Genomic DNA, 21641 nt, shown 5'->3' on the forward strand with positions numbered 1-21641 from the left:
ACCACTCAGACTGTGGCCTCTCCCTCTTAATCTCAGAAGAGGATTAAGAACGATCATCAATGGCAAGGGCAGCTGCAGTAAAGCAACACCCAGTGCCTGCTTCACGCTCAGGAGAGACCACTCAACTCCTCCTCGTGGTTTTCGGTACTCTACACAATCAGAGAAACCTCTCTAGTAACATACTATAGAAATGATCCCTGAAAGTATAGTCTTAACCTACTCCCACCAGTCCCTGCTGGGTCTACCATGATTATTCACTTTTAAGTGATGATGAGGTAGTTTCCCTCACTTCTAATTTCGCTGTAAAATAAATAGTAAAACACGCTTTGCGATACGATATTTCCAAATATTATCACTTAACAACACAGTTTAACGTTTTAAATGGAAACGTACTTGTTTAGAAAAGTTTTCAAATGTCATGCTAAATTAACATAATGCCGAATGACAGCCAATCACAACCTGAGTTTTAAAGCCAAGGAGGCATTCTCTTCTTGGTTCTAGTAATGTGGCCCCGCCCTTTACAGCTAAAGGAAAAGGTGGGCTTTTACCTCTACTAGTGAGCATCTGGTTGCTTCTGGTGATGGGTAAGTCAAACAGTAGCTCAAAATGGCTGGTCTAAGAATTTAACTTCAAACACTAATAAGAACATGTCACTGTGACCGTGGCTTTGACGCAGCACTAGGAAAACAAAATCTTCTGTGTTTACTGCCATGCTTTCCTTGAATACTAAAAATAAATCTAGTTGTCTGTGGGTTAGGCATTATTTTTTCCCTCAACAAACATGAGAATGTAAGTGTCAACCATAACAGTATTAGGTGGTTTTGTATTTTGTAATCCTGGGGATTGAACACAGGGGCACTCTATCCCTGAGCTGTATCCCCCACAACCTTTTTTATTTTGAGCAGGATCTAGCTAAATTGCTGAGGCTAGCCTGCAACTTGCTATCTTTCTGTCCCAGCCTCCCCAGTCCCTGAGATTACACACATGCATCACCTTGCAGAGCATATTAACTACTATTTATCAAGAGCCTGTCACATATTCAAAAATATTTTGAGTGTTTTTTTTTTTGTTTGTTTGTTTGGGTTTTTGGCAATAGGATTAAACCCAGGGATAACTTTACCACTGAACTATACCCTCAGCCCTTTTTCTTTGGAGCCAGGTCTCACTAAGTTGCCAAGACTGGCCTCAAATGTGTGATCCTCCTGCTTCAGCCTTGCAAGACAATGTCTTTACAGGCATGAACCAGAATGTTTGTGTGGACACAAGGGATACTCTCTGGGGTTCATGTGGACAGCTTTTCTTTCTTCTTGGTGTTCGGGATTTAACCCAGGGGCAATTTACCATGGAGCCAACATCTCTTGGTGGGATACCAGGGATTAAACCCAGAGGTACTTAAACACTGAGCCACATCCCCAGCCCGTTTTTTTTGTTTTTTTTTTTTTTTTTTTTTTTGTGAATTAGGGTCTCACTAAGTTTCTCAGGGCCTCACTAAATTGCTGAGACTGGCTTTGAACTTTCGACCCTCCTGCTTCAGCCTCCCAAGCTGCTGGAATTACAGGTGTGCACTACCGCGGCCAGCACTCAGTCCTGAAGAGATCTTTGCTCACATATTCTGTCTCCAGTAGTCTCTCCACTAGCTCCCTGTTTTCAGGCTTTGATGAGCCTCCTCATTTAGAACACAATTCCGTTGTTACTGCTGCTCTTTCAAATGCCCTGGTTCTCTACTTGCTTTGAATAAATGGCTGAGTGTTACCAGACTCATTGAGCATTGTTCAGCCCTCTTTCTCCCTTTATGGTGTGGTATCAGTTTCATCAACTAATGAGATAAATGAACCAAAGTCACAGAGGCCTACTTTTAAAGCAAATGCTGTCACCCTCTCTAACCCCTTGCCTTCTTTGATTTCAGTGCCCCATTTGGGGCACTTCTAATAATCACCTTCATTCTTAAATTTTCTGCTTTCATGGGTTGAGGACATTATGCTCCTCTACTTCTATTTATTTATTTAGTTGTAGATGGACATGATACCTTTTATTTCTTATGCAGTGCTGAGGATCCAACCCAGTGCCTCACATGTGCTAGGCAAGTACTCTACCATTGAACCAGAACCCCAGCCCCCTACTTCTGTTTTTCAGGCCACATCTGTTTTCTTTGGGCATATTCTAAGGCTCAGCTCTCTTCTTACTTTTTTCCTCATTAAACTCTTCTTTCAGAATTCTCTCTCCTCCCTCTAAGTATCTATCTATCTATCTATCTGTCTATCTATCTATCTATCTATCTATCTATCTCTTAGAGCTTTGTGCTTGCTAGACAAGCACTCTACCACTGAGCTATACTGCCAGCTCCTGATTTCATTTTAAATGCAAAATCTCAAGCCTCAAAATAGTCCTTGGATCTATCCAGCAATCCCTCTCTTTCTCCAATAGGCTCACATTTCCACTCCCTAGAAGGTCTATAACAAGCTTTCCCTTTCCTGAAACATATACACCATTTTCTCATTTTCAGTTTTAGCTAAAGACCTCAACTCATCCCCATTAATGAGAAATCAGAAACCATCAGGTGGAAACTTATCTTTGCACAAAGCTACAAAATCTTGCTTTTATCCCTAAATTGCTCTTCTGTTACAATGAAGAGTCCTTTTTCCGAAAGTCTGTTTCTCCACTTGTGTTCTGTTCCTTTCCCCTTCTTTATTTTTCACTCTTCTTTCTATTCTCCTTAAGCACCAAGCTCTTTCCTGTCTCAGGGCTTTGCATAAGCTCTGAAATAATAAATCCTACAACAGGCTACAACATGCATGAACCCTAAAGACATTGTGCTAAGTGCAATAAACCTTAGTCACAGAAGCTCACTATACTTAGTCCATTTATTTTTCATTTATGTGAATGTAAAAATAGTCAGACTTATAGAAGGAAAAGAATAGAGTGTGCATTGCCAAGGACTACTGAGAAGGAAAAAATGGGGAGTTAGTTGCTTGTGGGAAGCCATTCTCACACGTGATTTGAGCTACCTCCCTGGCTGGGTGTGAGGCACTTAGACAAGCTGTGTCAGAACCTTCCCCACCCTTCCCCAGGTGGGAGGGCTTGTCCATGTGGGGGTGTGGCTGACCACTGACCTGAAAACCAATCACTGACCCTGACCTTGGAATGCTGCCCCCCCTCGACCTTCTTTGGATGGAATTTTCCCCTGAATTTTTTTGTTTCCCAAGAAAAGCTCACTACCTGGCGTGTTTCTTTCTCTCTTGCTGGTCTCTTGTGTAAACCTCCCTACCACATCAGGTGGCTAGAGGCAGGAGCTGAGAGGAGCCATCTCTGAGCTGGGCAAGAAAAAGGTAAATTGAGAGCTATGTGTCTTTCATTTGAACTCACTAGTTAATTTCTATGTTTCGAACCTCTAGTATGAAGCTAGTGTGCTGGTCCAGGGGCTGAAAGAATGAAATTGGTTGGGGTTGTAGCTCAGTGGTAGAGCACTTGCCTTGCATGTGTGAGGCCCTGGGTTCAATTCTCAGCACCACCTAAAAATAAATAAATAAAAATACAGATACTGTGTCTATCTACAACTAGAAAAAATATTTAAAATATTTTTAAAAAAGAATGAAACTGGCATTTTTCAGTAAATGGGTGGAACTGGTTCTTATATGAATACATGATTAGTGTAACTCCACATCCTATATGACCACAAAAGTTATACCTGGGAAGTTATACTCCATATATGTGTGATATGTCCAAATACATTCTACTGTCATGTATAACCAAAAAGAACAAATAAGAAAGAAAAAAATGTAGTATCTACAACAATGGAGTTTTACTCAGCCATAAGGAAGAATGAAATTATGGCATTAGCCAGTAAATGGATAGAAATGGAGAACATTGTGCTAAGGTAAATAAGCCAGACTCAGAGAATCAAGGGTTGAATGTTTTCTCTCATATGCAGAAGCCAGAAAAAAGGCATGGGAGGGATTGGACATTATAACAATATAGGGAAGATGAGTGGAGTAGGAGGAATGGGTAGGAAAGGGAGGAAATGTGCAATGAATTAACAAAATCATGCTATGTGCATATATAATTATGCCACAGGGAATTCCACTTTTCTGTATTTGTAGGAAGCACCAATCAAAAATAAATAAAGGAAGATCAGTAGAAAAAGAGAAGGGAGGAAGAGAGGGAAAAGGGTGAGGGATTGAGGAGTGAAATGGAGTAAATCAAATTCCATGCCTGAGGGGCTGGGTTGTGGCTCAGTGGTAGAGGGCTCGACTAGAACATGCGAGATCCTGGGTTTGTTCCTCAGCACCACATAAAAATTAATAAAGATACTGTGTGTTCATATACAACTAAATAAATGCTTTCAAAAAAAACTAACCTGAGGTTCCTTGTAAAATGTTCAATGAAACAAATTTTATTTATGTATTGATGCTGGGATTTAAGCCCAGGGGCATTTTACCTTTTCAGTACAGGTTATTTTGAGTTTCTGAGTCTTACATAGAACTTTGATCCTCAGCCTCCCCAAAGCTGGGATTGCAATATTTTGCCTCACTCTGCTTTTTATTTTGGGGGTATTTACTTTAGGGGGAGAGGGTCTCACTCTGTTCTTCAAGCTGGTCTTGAACTCCTGGCTGTAAGTGATCTTCCCTCTTCAGCCTCCCATATATCTGGGATGACAAGTACTGGCCACTACTCCCAGCTAAAGCATTTTTTCTCCCCCTTTTTTATTTTTATTATTTTATTATTATTTTTTATGTGTGTGTATGGTGCTGGGGATCAAATCCAGGGCCTTTCACATGGTAGGCAAGTGCTACACCACCAAACTACATCCCAGCCCCAACAAGACATTTTATTTTATTTATTTTTTTAAAAGTCATTTCTTTTTTTTTTTTTAAAGAGAAAGTGAGAGAAGGAGAGAGAGAGAATTTTTTTTTAATATTTATTTTTTAGTTATCGGCGGACACAACATCTTTCTTTGTATGTGGTGCTGAGGATCGAACCCGGGCCGCACTCGTGCCAGGCGAGCGTGCTACTGCTTGAGCCACATCCCCAGCCCCCAACAAGGCATTTTAAAAGAGCCTATGTAGGGGCTGGGTTTGTGGCTCAGGGGTAGAATACCTGTCTCAGGCACTGGGTTCTATCCTCAGTACCATATATAAATAAATAAAAAATAAAAGTCCATCGACAAAAAAAAAAAAAAAGAGTCTATGTATTCAGACATAGTGGTACATGCCTGTACTCCCAGCTACTGGAGAGGCTGAGGTAGGAGGATTGCTTGAACCAAGGAATTCAAGGCCAGTCTTGGCAACATAGTCAGACTCTGTCTTTAAAAAAAAAAAAAAAATCTTATGAGGTTATTCTGCCTACATTTATGGAAATAATAAAAAATCAACATCTACTTTGTAAACAAATTGGCCTTACCATGATTATCCTTGATAAAAAATGGCGGGTGATTATGGAGCCAAAAATATTTCAGAAGAAAATGGTAGTATACCTGTTATACTGTTTTTGAGGGTGTTTCTTTTTTGTTGTTGTTGTTTTGCTTTGTTTTGTGTGTATGTGTGCGTTACTAAAGATGGAAACCAGGGCTTTGTGCATAATAAGAAAGTGTTCTACCACTGAGTAACATCCCTGATCCTTTATATTTTATTTTGAGACAAGATCTCATCAAGTTGCCCCTGCTGATCTCTTCCTGCCTCAGCTTCCTGAGTAGCTAGGATTATAGGTATGTGCCACCCCCCAACAGGAGTAGAACCCGAGTTCTTCCAGTTTAATATCTAGGTGTAATTCTCCAACTAAAAACAAACACTGCTCAGATTCTGAATCCCTGTAAAGTAAAAGTGAACAATTCAAAGTATGTCAAGGGTCAAGATTTTGGCCCAACAGTATGAGCCCTTTCTGTTAAGCAAAATGACGCTTCAGGAAGAACAAGTGCTGCTGAGTTAAGGCACCAATGCTGATGTTCATGTAGAATACAAGAACCTAAAGAGCCACACAGTTCACCAGAACACCCAAGGCCTTAACTAGACAGGAACTACAAACCAGGGCAAGGAGCTGATGACTTCTGGCTGGAGCAGCCTTTCCCAAGACTGTAAGAACAAGACTCCCTTTCATAAAACTCTTACCCCTCACATTTTGTCCTTGTTTATGTTTACCTCTTTCTCTCAGAAGGATAATGTCGTAATTAGAATTTCACAACCAATAGTTTCTATCTTTCTTTCTTTGTGGTATTGGAGATGGAACCCAGAAGTTCTCCCACTGAACTGTATCTCAAGTCCTATTTATTTATTATTTTTGGTAACAGGAATAGAACCCAAAGGGATGTAACCACTGTTTTTTTTTTGTTTGTTTGTTTGTTTGTTTGTTTTTTTGAGACAGGATCTCACTAGGTTGCCTTACAGCCTGGCTAAGTTGCGGAGCCTCTTTTGGAACCTGTAATATTCCTGCCTCAGCCTCCCAAACCACTGAGATCACAGATGTGAGCCACGTAATCCTTTTTATTTTTTCTTTATTTTGAGACAGGATCTTGCTAAGTTGCTCAGGCTGGATTTGAAAATAAAGTCAATTAAAGTTTTTGTTTTGAGCATCCTGCCTCAGCCTCTGGAGTCACTGGGGTTACACGCTGTTGCCACCACACCAATCATTACATGGTAACTGAACAGGGAAGAATCTGTGCAGTTGCTGATATTTCTTATTGCACATAGACCAGGGTATTATAGAGACTCAGTTTACAAAACTCAACAAACAGACTACTATTAAAACAGGTAGACTCCTCCTCTGGCTCTTTGGTCTGTTTGATTTTTATTTGGTTTGGTTCATGGAGTCCTTGGCTGAGAAACATACTCCCAACTCTCATTACTACCCTCCTGACAGTCTCAACAATAGTTGTGCCTGCCGCAGTCTGGCTGGGCACAAATAACCGAGCCGCCACAAAGCCTTGTGGGTTCAAACAGCAACTCTATTCCCCAACTCTCACTGGCACTGCACATACACTACTCGGGAACACTCCTTCCACTGGGCTCCGTGCACCCAATCTCTCCGAACCCACAGAGAACTGCATGGGAACTCCAAAGTAGCAGACGTCTGAGGCAGATTCCCAGAGCTGCCCTATTCCCTGAGAAGGGTCCATATACAACTCGATCACACAGCAATTATATACAGCTTAACTCAAATCATCATCTCAATGGTTTGCTGGCATCACCTTTCAACCATTCCCTCTGGCAATATGCCAGGCATCATTCTGCCTTGGCTGTGGCTCTCAACATCTCCCTCCTTCTGTTTAATTAAACAATGAGCATGTGGCTTAGGGATTATTCCTGTCATTAGGTTGTCCAAATCCACATATGGTCCTTACCCGTCATTGAATAAGCTGACCTCAAGGCATCAGCCTCCTGTCTTAGGTTAGTACCGTTGCAATTAGATCTTACCCATCACTGACTACTGGTCCAGCATACAGTCATACTTGTGGATAGGCCTTTGCACCAGTAGGGGGGTGAAGTTCTTTACCTCACCTCTGTTGGCCCCCAAATTTGGCCTTTGCACCAGTGGGGGATGAGGTTCTTTGCCTCACCTCTGTTGGCCCCCAAATTTTAGCTGAACGACCATCACAAGCAGAAGGGAGGAAGATACACCAAGCCAATTGACACCTCCTTTTGGAAAAATTGTACCACCGATGATACCATCAGCAAAAATACCCTGGCACTACCACAAGTCGCTGCACCAACAGATAGTTCACAATGCATACAAGTGATACATAGTCCAGGCAAGTTCTGCAAGTAGTTCAGTGATAGCTATTGCAGAAGCTGTAGTTTGGTTTTATCTTTGTGTTCACCGGCACTGGGATGAAGGTAGGAATTCTGGCAATAATGGCTAAAGAAAAAATTACGCAACATTCCAGCAGGCACTAAAAGAAAACAATTTTCTGAACAATTTACATTATCCTGAACAGAATTATTAAATATAATGAAAAGGAAAGGTGAAAGTAAACAAACAGATCTGTTAACCTCCTTTTTTGTTCACATATTAAAACAATCCTCAACAGCTGTTTACCCAATTTAAATTAAACTATTTAAATCACGTGAAATAAAAAAAATTTGGATCCATTTTTTCATGAGCGCTCATCATATATGATATATGGACATACGCACATACAAACATACAACACAAAACACAAGTGTGCACACATAATATAATACATACAACACTAGTAAAGGCCTTGGAACTTTTTACAGGTGAAATCTCCATTGCAATGTTTAAAAACTCCATAGTCAAAAAATAGAACTGATCAGCAAAATATTAACCTAAGTCTGTATGAGCTCAAAAAACAAAATAGAACTTCATGATGTGGGAAAGGGCAATAATAAAATAGATATTGAAAAAAAAAGACATCCTGGTTTCATTAGCCTCCAGGTGTGGGAGAATCACTGTCACAGATGTAAGGATAGCCAAACTGGAGTTCTGGATATCAGCTGTTATGGATTTGAGCAAAATCATCTTCATTTTGGTCTGTAGAAATCGCTTTAGTTAGTCTCTCTGGAATCCAAATCAGCTGATGTTCTCCCTATGGAAACACACAAACAGACTCCCGACTCTAGACAATCACTGAGTCAGAACCTTTCCATTGTCCTGTTAGAATATCCTTCCAAAGTACCTTAGGCTTATGTATATTTTTTGGACACATATGCCTTTCCACAGCACTAAGCCCTGATGAATCCAAATTTAAAAAGTTTAGATAAAAAGGGTTATTTTAAGTTTATCTTTGGGGGATATATACCCCTTCCCAATTCCCTCTTTTTGCTTTAATAAGTACATTTTAATAGTTTGATGAGCTCTTTCAACTATGCCTTGTCCCTGTGGATTGTATGGGATTCCTGTTATATGAGTAATGCCAAAGGATGAGCAAAATTGTTTAAAAGAGGTAGAGGTATAGCCAGGGGAATTATCTGTTTTTAACTGTTTTGGAACGCCCACAGTGGCAAAATTTTGTAAGTAATGAGCTATAATATCTTTAGTTTTTTCTCCAGCATGAAGGGAGCCCATCAAAAATCCAGAAGAAGTATCAACTGTAACATGCAAATATTTTAATTTTCCAAATTCTGGCAAGTGTGTGACATCCATCTGCCAAATATGGTTAGGTATCAGTCCTCTAGGATTGACTCCAAGATTAACTTGTGGATAAAAGGTCACACAATTTTGACATTGTTTTATTATTTGTCTAGCTTGTTCCTTAGTTATTTTAAAATGCTTTTGTAAAATATTAGCATTGATGTGGAACCTTTTATGAAAATTTGTAGCTTCTTCTAGTGTAGAGAAAATATGTATGTCATGTGTAGTTTTATCTGCTAAATCATTGCCCAAACTAAGGGCTCCAGGCAATCCTGTATGTGCCCTGATATGTCCTATAAAGAATGGATCTTTTCTGTCCCAGATTAGACTTTGTATAGTGGAAAGCAAAGAGAAAACAGTAGAGGAAGGAGAAATCCTACCAGCATCTTCAAGGGATAATATAGCATTAACTATATACTGACTATCAGAAAATAAATTAAATACAGAATCTTTAAACATCATAAAAGCTTGTAATACTGCATTAAGCTCTACCTTTTGAGCTGATTGTTTGGGTACTAAAAATGTAAAAGTTTGATCAGGTGTAACTACTGCTGCTGTACCATTATTTGACCCATCAGTGAATATATTTGGAGCATTCATGATAGGTGTTTTTCTTGTCATTTTTGGAAAAACTACAGGATGCAAAGACCAAAAAGACAATAAAGGTTTAGATGGTAAGTGATTATCAAATGAAACATTAGATTTACACATGATTATTGCCCACGTATTTAACTCATTGGCTAACTCATCAATTTGATCCATAGTATATGGAGTAATAATGTTATTGGGAGAAATTCCAAACACTCCCTTTGCTGCTTTTATTCCTTTGAGTATTAATTGTCCTATAGCCTCAGGATACCTAGTAAGAATAGTTTTAGGAGAATAAGATAAATGTATCCACAATAACGGACCTTCTTGCCAAAATACTCCTGTAGGAATATTTTTTGTTGGTATTACAATAAATAATAAAGGCAAACTTATATCAATTCTATCCAAATGAATATTTTCCATATATGTTTCAATAATTTTTAATGCCTTTCTTGCTTCAGGCATTAACATTCGGGGTGAATTTGGATCTGATGGACCTTTTAGGATATCAAATAAAGGTCCCAACTCTCCTGTTGGTATGCCTAGATAAGGCCTTATCCAATTTATGTCTCCTAATAACTTTAGAAAGTGGTTAAGTGATTTGAGTTGATCTACTCGTATTTGAATTTTTGGTGGACAGGCCATGGTTGAGGATAATAGAACTCCTAAATAATTAATTGGAAAATTTAATTGTACTTTATCTATTGCTATCTCTAGATTATAATTTTTTAATAAGTTTGTAAGTGTGGCATAACATTCTAGCAATGTGTTTTTATCTTTGTGTGCTAATAATACATCATCCATATAGTGAAATATTTGTAGTTCAGGATTTTGATTTCTAAGTGGCTGGATTACTTTGTTAACATAAATTTGACACATAGTTGGGCTGTTAGCCATCCCTTGAGGGAGTACTTTCCATTCATATCTCTGATCAGGACCTTCATGATTTAGTGCAGGGATAGTAAATGCAAAACGTGGACTATCCTCAGGATGAATTGGAATTGAAAAAAAAATAATCTTTAATATCTATAACTAAAACATACCAGGTTTTTGGCAAAGCAGACAATTGAGGAATCCCCGATTGAGCAGATCCCATAATAACCCTCTCATTATTAATGGCTCTTAAATCTTGCAATAATCTCCATTTACTAGATTTCTTTTTGATGACAAAAATGGGAGTATTATGGGGAGATACAGAAGGTTGTATATGTCCTTCCGCTAATTGTTGTTTGACCAGGTCATGGGCTGCTTGTATCTTTTCTTTAGTCAGGGGCCACTGAGGAACCCATACTGGTCTTTCTGATTTTCCAAGTATTGTCTCAGTTGCCCTTTCTGAAAATCCATCCCATGTCTGTCCGTTCCTTGATCTATTTGTATCGGTGCTGCTATACCTTGTTCTTGTTTTTCTAATCTTTTTCCTTTCCTAAAACCTTGTCTAGTCATAATAGTGGGTGCATTTTCGTTGATGTTATTTGTTAATGTCAAACCTAATTGATCTAGGACATCTCGACCCCATAAATTTACAGGAAGATGATCCAATACATATGGCTGTATAGTTCCTTCACATCCTTCAGGATTCTTCCAATCTAATACCATTGAACTTCTATGGGGATTAGTCGCCACTCCTAGGCCTCGAAGCGTTTGAGTGGCTTGTTGTAATGGCCAATGTTTTAGGCATTCTTGATGAGAGATGATGCTAAGATCTGCACCTGTATCCAGTAGCCCATTAAATTCATGTCCTTGAATATTTAGTTTTAGCATGGGGCGAGAATCTAAATTTAAAGAAAGCTAGCCCAATCTACACCTGTGGAGCCTAATCCCTTGGAACCTCTTTCTACAGTACGACTGGAAAATTTATCATGTAGGCTGGGTATTATTAGTAACTGTGCTATTCTATCTCCTGGTGAAATTACTGATATACCCTTTGGAGAACTGGCTATAATTTTTATTTCACCTTCATAATCAGGATCAATTACCCCAGGACTTATCATAAGTCCTTTTGGAGTAGAAGAGCTGCGTCCCAATAATAAGCCTACTGTTCCTTTGGGAAGAGGTCCTTTTACCCCTGTGGGAATGATTTGAACTCCCATCTCTGGAGTTAGTACTGCTCTGGCGGAGGCACAGTTGTCCAACCCTGCGCTCCCTCGGGTTTGTCTGATGAGGGATCTGATGGACAATGTGTCCTGAGCACTACCCTGATGGTAGATGATGCTGGGTTCCTCAATGGTGTTTCTGGGTTCCTCCAGTGCCCCGTATATTTGTGGTCATGGGCCCCAGAGCATTGGGCCCCCCTGTCCGTCTTTTGGCAATGGAGCCCGATGCTTTTCTCCATGATATCATGGGTAAACACCTGGTCCTCTTCCGTTTTTTGATAACAGAGTACCCTCTATGGTGGTTTGAGAATGGCATTCATTAGCCCAATATCTCCCTCTACGGCATCGTGGGCAAATACCCAGTATTCTACTCCTTTGTTACCTGGCTTTGTTAAACCCTCCTCCTGTGGGGCAACTCCATTTAAAATGTCCTGTTTGTTCACAATTGTAGCATGTTTTTGGCCTGACATCTAAAGCCTGTTGTACTGCAGCTGCCAAGACTTGCCCTTGTTCATTAATGTCTCTACATAATTTAATATATGTGTTTAAATCTTCATGTTTCCATGGTCTAATGGCCTACTTGCAGAAACGATTTGCTTGCTCATAAGCCAGTTGTTTTATTAATGGCATTGCTTGTTCTGAATCCCCAAAATCTCTGGTAGCTATTTGAATAAGCCTATCTACAAATTCAGCATAAGGTTCATTAGCTTCTTGTATTACCTTAGATAATTGACCTTGTAAATCTCCATGTCCTTGTAAAGTCTTCCATGCCCTAACTGCATCTGCAGCAATTTGTGAATATATGGCAGGATCATATGTAATTTGTTGCAGATGACCCTCATAAGGTCCTTTTCCTAACAACATATCTAGATTTCTCTTTGGATAACCAGCTGCTGCATTTCTCCTAGCAGTCTCTGTGCAAAATTCCTGATTGGCAACCTTCCATAACAAATATTGCCCTCTGTTTAGCACAGCTTTATACATACTAGCCCAATCTGCTGGCGTCATGTCCAAGTTGGTAATGGATTCGAACATGGTTACAGTGAAGGGTGCTTGGGGACCATAGGATGTTACAGTCTCCTTTAACTGCTTCACTGTTTTGAAATCTAGAGCATGGTGAATTCACTGCCCTCCTGCCTGCTCAAGTACAGGGCATGCTAATCTTTGAGGTCCTGTCTCAGGATCCCATTTATCAACTACGGGGGTTGAGGGCCACTCAGCTGTCTCCATAGATGGAGCTGTTGCTAGAATTACGCCCTCTGGTAATAAAACGGAGTTAGTAGCAGCCTCCTGTTGTAGCTTCCCCCCTGATAGCTGTTTCTCCTCTAAGCTTTCTTTCTTTAAATTTTCTTCCTCTGTCTGACTAGCTCGAGAGACCTTCTCTTTTGCTTGATCTAACATGTTTTCTACCATAGTCTGAATCTCTAACAATTTACTTAACACTCTTTCTGTTTGTTTTTTTACTAATATTCCTACTATAAAGGAATATTCCTACTATAAAGATAAAACAAAACAAAACCGAAACAGAATGAAACCAAAACCGAACAAAAATGCATTGTATCAAATTTCCTATTTTCTTGAAATGTATATTCGTGGTCTATTTCTATCTCTATCTCAGGGGCGAACAACTTCAAACCTTGAGCCAACCATTTCCCCCAGTTTGCCTGAGAAAGTTCTAGGGACAGACAACTTGAAATAAAAACAAAATAAATCAAAACAAGAACACATTGTTTTTTGAAGTGGTCACCCATTCTCTCGTTCTTCCTCGGGACAAGCAATTTCACTTACCTCCAAGCTTCAGGCGTTCCCCGCAAGGGCCACCAAATGCCACAGTCTGGCTGGGCACAAATAACCAAGCCGCCACAAAACCTTGTAGGTTCAAACAGCAACTCTTTATTCCCCAACTCTCACCGGCACTGCACACACACTGCTCGGGAACACACTTCTTCCACTGGGTTCCGCACGCCCAGTCTCTACGAACCCCCCACGAGAACTGCACGGGGACTCCAAAGTAGCGGGCACACGAGGCAGTTTCCCGGAGCCACCGTATTCCCAGAGCAGGGTCCATATAAAACTCAATCAATCCAGCATCACAGCAATTATATACAGCTTAACTCAAATCATCGTCTCAATAGTTTGCTGGCATCACCTTTCAACCATTCCCTCTGGCAATATGCCAGGCGTCATTCTGACTCGGCTGTGGCTCTCAACAGGTGCCAGTGCATTGCATCCTCTCAAGAGCTTTTAAATGTTTACATCTAACCATCTGCTCAACACCAAATGACCTTTGGCTAAAGGGATTAGAATTCCAAAGAAATATTTAGACATGAGGACACTATCATCCAGGAATGATGAGTTGAGACCAGAAGCTCCAAATGATGGTAAGTGAGGAGAGTCCGAATGGCCTGTGTTTTGGACGGCTCTCAGCTGCTTCTAGTTCTTTATTTCTGCTTGCATTATCCTTTCTTGTCTATAAAACCAATCTCTTGCTGGGCTTGATGGCACACACTAGATTTCAAGCAACTCAGGAGGTTTAGATAGGAGGATTTGCAGGTGGGAGGTTTAGGTAGGAGGATTTGCAGGTTCGAGACCAGGCTCAGCAATTTAATGAGACCTTGTGAGATCCTGTCTCAAAATAAAAATTTTAAAAAGGGCTGGGGATGCAGCTCAGTGGTAGAGTGCTTCCCTAGCATGTGCAAGACTCAGGATTCAATCCCTAGTACCACAAACAAATGTCTTCTGTTTGGCCTAAGGGACCACCTATTCTATTTCATGGAATAAAGCATTGGCCATTCTAGAATTGAAAATAAAGCCAATTATGATTTTTGTTGATTTTCTATGCTGCTAGAGATTGAACACAGGGCACTCTACCACTGAGCTATATCCCTGGCCAATTTTACTTTTTATATTGAGACAGGGTCTCGCTAAGTTGTACCACTGCACCTGGCCCAATTAAAATCTTCAAACAACAAAAACAACAGGTTTTTTCATGTCACTACAATACCCTCAACAAACTGTATCCTAAGGGAGAGTCAAATTTATATACTTGTGGTATGCATTGCAGACAAAAAGAAAAATATAAGATCTCTCGGCTCTATTGGGTTTTCCTTTCTTCAGTTTCATGACATCGAAAGTTTCAACAATAGTACTTTGTTGCCTAAGCAGTTTCAAGACACAAGTAGCCAAAATACTATTGGATCTCAAAATATTAGTACAAAAACACTACCCACCAAAAATGAAATTTTCCTTTTGCTAACATAAAAATGGAAGGAAATACAGGAAATAATTCAGATCTACAGCCTCTCCAAGTTCAGATACTATATACTCATATTGTACATATGAGCTCTGCCATCTGAAGATCTCAATTTGAATATTCCACAGTTTACTTGATATTCAACCTAGGGCAATTTTCTTTTCTCCAATACTGAGGACTGAATTTCTAGGGGCACTTTACCACTGAGCTGCATCCCCAGCAACCCAAGCACCTTTTTTCTTTCTTTTCTTTTTTTTTTTTTTTTGTGTGTGTGTGTGTGTGTAAGAGTCTAGCTTAGGGCCTTGCTAAATTGCTGAGGCTGGCTTTGAACTAGGGATCCTCCTGCCTTCATCTCCAGAGTTCCTGGGATTACAAGGCATGCGCCACCACACCTGGCAACCTACACCATCCTTGTAAATCTCTGAGCCTATATCATTTTAGGCCCACCTCACAAAACTTCTGCAAGAATCAAGTCATGTATGTATATAAAAGAATCCCTTCTAAATTAAAATTCTGTACCAGTCCCTTGAGAGTAGGAACTAGATGAGGTCCTTGCTTAGCATCTGGATGGCCATCTTAAGTGACAGCTGCCATTTTAAGGAAAAAGTCTCACTTTCCCTCCCAAGGTCTTTTTTTTTTTGGTGGTGGGGAGGGGGTCCTGGGGATTGAACCCAGGGCCTTCTACATGTGAAGCAAATACTCTACCAACTGAGATATAACCCCAGTCCTCAAGTGGCATTTCTGAGAAAGGCTCACTACTCCCTCATACCAACCCAACCCCTAACCACCAGGCTCTGATTCCTGAGCCTGTCCCATAAAGGTGCTGGAACCCAAGCCTGTTTTGCCTGTCTCTGCTACAGAGAGATGGCCTTTCTCTGTCAGCTCTGACAAATAAACCCTCGTGTGTATCTCTGCCTGGTCTCCGTCTTTCATTTTTCACTTTCATTTCTCACCAGTCTTGTTCCTCACTTTCCCTTCAAACTATATCTTATTTTATGGACTTCCCCACATTTTATTTTTGTTGTTTTGTAGAGAAAAACCAGGGGCATTTTACCTCTGAGCTACATCCCCACTCCTTTAATTTCTTTCTTTCATTAAGTTGTTGAGGGTCTTGCTAAATTGCTGAGGCTGATCTCAAACTTGTGATCCTCCTCTCTCAGCCTCTCAAACCATTGGGATTCCAGGCATGCTCAAGCATGCCTGGCTGAAATGCCCAATATATAGATACCGTCTACTGAATTTGATCCAAGGAACAATTCATTTTATAAATATCAGTTCATTCATAGCAAGTTTTACTATCATTTTATGGATTAACAAATGTAAGAATATAAGATGTAACTTTATAAGATAAAGTAATTGAGTTGGATGCAGTGGTGGGCACATGTAGACTCTGCTACTTAGGAGGCTGAGGCAGGAAAACTGCTTATGAGGAGGCCGCCCTGGCCACTTACCAAGCCTCCACCTCTAAAAAAAAAAATAATAATAGTAACTGAATATAAGATACCAAGTTAAAAATAGTCTTTCAACCACTTAACTCTTCTGTCTTTCCCTCTAATATACATTTTTCTTGAAAGTAGGGCCCCAAATGTCTTGAGAACATTAAATATTCCACAAGTATTTTTTAAATAATTTTTTAATATTTATTTTTTAGTTGTAGTTGGACACAATATTTTTATTTCACTTATTTATTTTTATGTGGTGCTGAGGATTGAACCTAGGGTCTTGCACATGCGAGGCGAGCATTCTACCGCCAAGGCATGACACCAGCCCTCCACATGTATTTATTAAACTAAAGAAATTGGATGGGCACATTGAGGAAAAAAATGTCACTCCAAGGCTGATCATGTTTGCCTTTGATTTGGAAGATTTTCTTTTTTTTTTTTTTTTTTTTTTTTTTTGCAGTGCTGGGATTTGAACCCAAGGCCTCACTGCATGAGCTATACACTCAGAGCCCCTGATTTTTACTAACAGTATCATATATTGTGCTTCTTTTTTTTTTCTTTCCCATTTGTTTGGTCACACCGTCTCTCTCAAGTTTCCTATGAGTAATGGCACACATATGGGAAGAGAGATTGCCAGAGTTCAGTGATATGGAACAATTCTTCTCAGTGAGAAGTGACAAACTCTAATGAGGATCAAAGTTACACTGGCATCTCAATAACTTGAGATTCCAATTAATTAAACTAACCTGACTATGAAATAGCACTTATATCAAGCAATTAAAAAGATGTCAGGAAATCCTTCAAATAGGGTAGGATGTTCTGAAGAAGAAAAGCAACATGTTTAAATTCTGAACATTAAATCCCCTCAAAATTTTTGCTTGAATACCATCAATTTATTTTCAAAGTTTTTGTATTTCTCTCACTCACTCACCTATTTATTATTCACCCCATATTGGTTTTGGTTTGTTTTGTTGTGTGATACTGGGGATTGAACCCAGGGGTGCTCGACCACTGTGCTACACCCCCAGCCCCTTTTATTTTTATTTTGAGAAAGGATTTTATAAAGTTGGCCTCTAACTTGCAGTCTTCCTGCCTCAGCCTCCTAAGTCTCTGGGATTACAGGTATGCCCCAGGGCTCACCCTTATTACTTATATATTATTTTACTTATTTATTTATAAATAAAGTCTCACTATGTTGCTGAGGCTGGCCTCAAACTTGCCATCCTCTTGCCTCAGCCTACCTGATTCACCAGGATTACAGGCGTGCTCCATGTCTGGCCCAGTGAGGTGACTCTTGGTGGGCCCCTGGGTGGCCTCAGGATGGGGCCTGGTTGCTAGGAGAACTAACTATGTGATTAGAAGTTTGGAACTTTCAGTCTTCCTGGCAACCTCTGGGAGGAGAGAGGGACTGCTGGCTGAGTTAAAAGACAAGAGCTAATGACACAATCAGTCTTGCTGTGTGATGAAGATTCCCTAAAGACCCAAAGGGGCAGGGTTTGAATGAGTTACCTGACGGCTAAACAAGTGGGGGTCCCTAGAGGGTGGTGCACCTGGAGAAGACATGGGAACTCCGTAGCCCTTCTCCCATAACTCATCCTAGGCATCTCGTCACGTTACTGTTTATATCCTTAGTGATATCCTTTACAATAGATGGGTAAATGTGGGTAAAGGGTTTCTATGAGTTCTGTCAGTCACTGTAGCAAATTAATTAAACCAAAGTCTCACTATGGTGTGGGATATAGGAACCCAGATTTATAATGAGTGGGTCAGAAGCACAGGCCACCACCTGGGCTCGTAAGTGACACTTGAGATTGGGAGCAGTCTTGTGAGAATGAGCCTTCAACCTGTGGGATCTGACACTATCTTCAGGTAGACAGCATCAGAACCCAATTAGATGAGAGGTCAAACTTGGTTTTGATGTTAAGAGTTACCAGATGTTCCTGGGTGCCACAGGATAATACCAGGATGTGCCTAGCAATGTAACAGTAGGATAGCTGCAAAAATGTTTCCAGCTCTGTAACTTTTTAGTGAACAAAGAAGCTTCTTTTTTATTATTATTATTTTTTAGTTGTAGTTGGACACACTACCTTTATTTATTTTTTTAATGTGGTGCTGACTACAATCTCACTGCATATTCTTCTGAGATATTTTTCTTTTTTCTTCTTTAATCATATTTATTTGTTTAAAGAGAGGGAGAGAATTTTTTAACACTTATTTTTTAGTATTAGGTGGACACAACATCTTTATTTTATGTTTATGTGGTGATGAGGATCGAACCAGCGCCCCGTGCATGCCAGGCAAGAGCGTTATCGCTTGAGCCACCTCTCCAGCCCCTCTTCTGAGATATTTTTCTATGAAAAGATGTATTGATCAATGCATATTACCAAAATGAGATTATATACTTCTTCCTTTGTAAATTGCTTCAATTTGATGATCTCTACCCATTTATTTAAATAAATCTTACCTTACCTCTCATTCAAATTTTACCCATCTCAAAATGTCCTTTATCAAAACCAAGATCAAAAAACAAAAACAAGATTCAATTCAGAACTAGACATCTAGGAGTTATATCCTTTAATCACTAAGCTGCTGAGGTGGGTTTTGAACTTGGGATCCTCCTGCCTTAGCCTCCTGAGTAGCTGGGATTACAGGCCAGTGTCACCATGACCAGATATTTTGCAGTTTTCTTAAGGAATTACCCTACTGTTTCCACAGCAATTGTGCCACTCTACATTTCCATCAATGGCACACAAGTGTTCCAAATTTTCTATGATCTCTCCAATTCTTGTTAATTTCTGTATAATTTATTCTTTTGGTACTGGAGATTGAACCCAGAGTCACTTTACCACTGAGCTACATTCCCAGTCCTTTTTATTTTTATGTTTTAAATTTCGAGACTGGGTCTTGCTGAGTTGATAAGGGCCTTGCCAAATTGCTGAGGCTGACCTCAAACACTTGCAATCTTCCTGTTTCAGCCTCCCCAGTCCCTGGGATTGCAGGGGTGTGCTATCACACTCAGATATCTTAAATTGTATGTGTATGTGTGTGTGTGTTACTGGGGATTCAACTCAAGGGTGCTCTACCCCTACACTACACTCCAGCCCTTTTAAATATTTTTTATTTTGATACAAGCTCTCACTAATTTGCCACAGCTGACTTTAAACTTGTGCTCCTCTTGCTTTAGTCTTTCCAGTAGCTGGGATTAAAGGAATGCACCACTGTACGGGCTATCTGAAATATTTACTGAGTGTTACTTATCAATAGAGCCAGCTGTTTCCTGTTATAGTTGCAAATTTTCCTAAATGTTTCTTATTTCAAAATCACATGACCTAAAAAATTATGACTGCAGACATACACCCAATAAAAGTGAAAATGAATCAGCTGGAGGAGGAGGGGTTGGAAGGAACTGGTAAAGGATTATATCATGCATTTGGACCTTTTGTTCAAGTACATAGACTATATAAACTCATCATTGGTAAGTTTTCATATTTGACTTCAAAGATCACAACAGATTGAAAAGATGAAATGCTTGTATTTTTCAAAACTCAACTTTCAGCCAGATACAGCTGCTCATGTCTATATCTCAGGTATTTGGGAGGCTAAAACAGGAGGATAATAAAATAGAGACCAAGGGCTGGGATTGTGGCTCAGTGGTAGAGTGCTCCCCTAGCATGGGTGGGACCCGGGTTTGATCCTCAGCACCACATAAAAATAGAGGTATTGTGTTGTGAGCATCTACACCTAAAAAATGAATATTTAAAAACTTCCTTATTTAAAAAAATAAAATAAAATAGAGACCAGACTCACCAATTTAGTGAGAACCTGTCTCAAAATAAAATTTAACAAAAGGGTTGAGGATGGAGCTCAGTAGTGGAGTGCTTGTTCATCATGTGGGTTCGATCCTCAGCACCACTAAAATGAAACAAAAAACAACAATTTTTTTTTTCATAATATGGTGTCGTGGCTAGAATGAGGAAGTAAAAAAATTCCTCTGCATAACACTACCCAAGAATTCTATTAAAGAAATTAATGTAAATTGTACTTGAGCCAAGCACTGCAGCCATCCCTGTCATCCCAGTGACTCTGGGGCCTGAGGCAGGAGGATTGCAAGTTCTAGGCCAGCTTGGGTAATTTAGTAAGCCCTAAGCAAATTAACAAGACTTTGTCTCAAAATAATTTCTCAAAAATTTGATTGGTACAGTTTTTCCTGTATTCCAGGGACAATGGTTTCTGTTACTGATTCCTATCTCCACAAGTGCAAGTAATTGTTTTTTTTTGGGGGGGGGGTGAGGAAGAAGGGTGTTTAGTATTCTGAGGTTTGAATCCAGTTACTTAGAAGGTTAAGCAGGAAGATAACAAGTTTGAGAACAGCCTGAGCAACTAAGCCCAGGATCCTGTCAACTGGAAGTAAAGAAAAAGGAAGAAAGTAAGGAGGGGAGGAAAAAGAATAGATTAAGGAAAGGAAGCTCACTATCCCTACAACTTTACAATTGGAAATATCCCTTGGAAATTTTCTAACAGAAAACAAAACACATTCTTGTAACAAATATTCTAGGTCAGCACTATGTTGTGGTTGATATAAAGACAAATAGGAACAGACCCCTAAAAATTCGGGATCTGTAAAAACAGCAAAAGGCTGTCATGAGGTATACAAAGAAACTTACCAAAATGTCAAAAAGACCTGGATTTAAACCTTTAAGCCCCAATTAATCCTTATTGCTGTTGTGATTTTGGAGTTCTCTGGGAAATGAGATTTGACATTAGCAAAACTACAGGTAGGTACCATGCTGTTACTCCAATTGGAGTTGTAAGAATTGGGGTAAGAGCAAGGTATTCTTACAGATAATAGTCACATAGACATGACTTGGGTAGCACACAGCCCTCATCTTACAAACCTGGCACAACTGCAAAATTGTAACTATAAATTACTACTACAACCTCAAGACACAAAATTAAAAGAAAACCAGCACTTAAGGGCTGGAGAGTTTTCGCTTGCCTACCATGACTAAAGCATTAGGCTCCACTCGCAGGTTCATGTAAAAATCCAATGTTAAATCCACCTACAACTAAAAACAACAATAACAACAGAAAAAAAGCACTTTAACCAGAAAAAGCACTAATACTACCGCTAAGAACTTGTAGATACTGGAACGTTTGCCTTTGGAAACCTAAATTAATAAGAAA

At 39.7% G+C, this 21641-nt stretch overlaps 1 non-coding gene across 1 annotated transcript; it reads right to left on the bottom strand.

Moving 5' to 3' along the window:
* Positions 1-213, bottom strand: LOC144256345 (small nucleolar RNA U3). The gene has a single exon (XR_013344107.1). It is a non-coding gene; the product is annotated as a small nucleolar RNA U3 (small nucleolar RNA).
* Between the last annotated feature and the right edge of the window lie 21428 nt (positions 214-21641).

The sequence above is a fragment of the Urocitellus parryii genome, chromosome 7 (assembly GCF_045843805.1).
Source record: "Urocitellus parryii isolate mUroPar1 chromosome 7, mUroPar1.hap1, whole genome shotgun sequence".
Classification (NCBI taxonomy): Eukaryota; Metazoa; Chordata; class Mammalia; order Rodentia; family Sciuridae; genus Urocitellus; species Urocitellus parryii.